The 216-nt window shown below is 35.2% G+C and overlaps 1 protein-coding gene across 5 annotated transcripts in view; it reads right to left on the bottom strand.

Annotated features, from left to right (window-relative positions):
- LOC119591255 (bestrophin-2-like) overlaps positions 1–216 on the bottom strand; it is a 36350-nt gene that overhangs the window by 13829 nt on the left and 22305 nt on the right. The gene's annotated exons all lie outside the window — the stretch shown is intronic.

Below are 216 nucleotides of genomic sequence, written 5' to 3' on the forward strand. Positions count from 1 at the left end.
TAAATACACGTACGAAGGACAACCTGGACTAGGCTTAATGGATAGACATGCTAAATCTTCAGTCACTCCCATAATGTATTTTCATAATTTGCATAAATCCCCTGCCTTTAAGTACGCGTCGCTCAAAAAGAAAAAAAAGTCATGAGAGATCTTACTATGTAAGTATTAAATGCCTTTGTGTAGTTATTTTCATCTTCATCCTGAAAAATTCTGCTC

Source organism: Penaeus monodon, chromosome 28, assembly GCF_015228065.2.
Source record: "Penaeus monodon isolate SGIC_2016 chromosome 28, NSTDA_Pmon_1, whole genome shotgun sequence".
NCBI lineage: Eukaryota > Metazoa > Arthropoda > Malacostraca > Decapoda > Penaeidae > Penaeus > Penaeus monodon.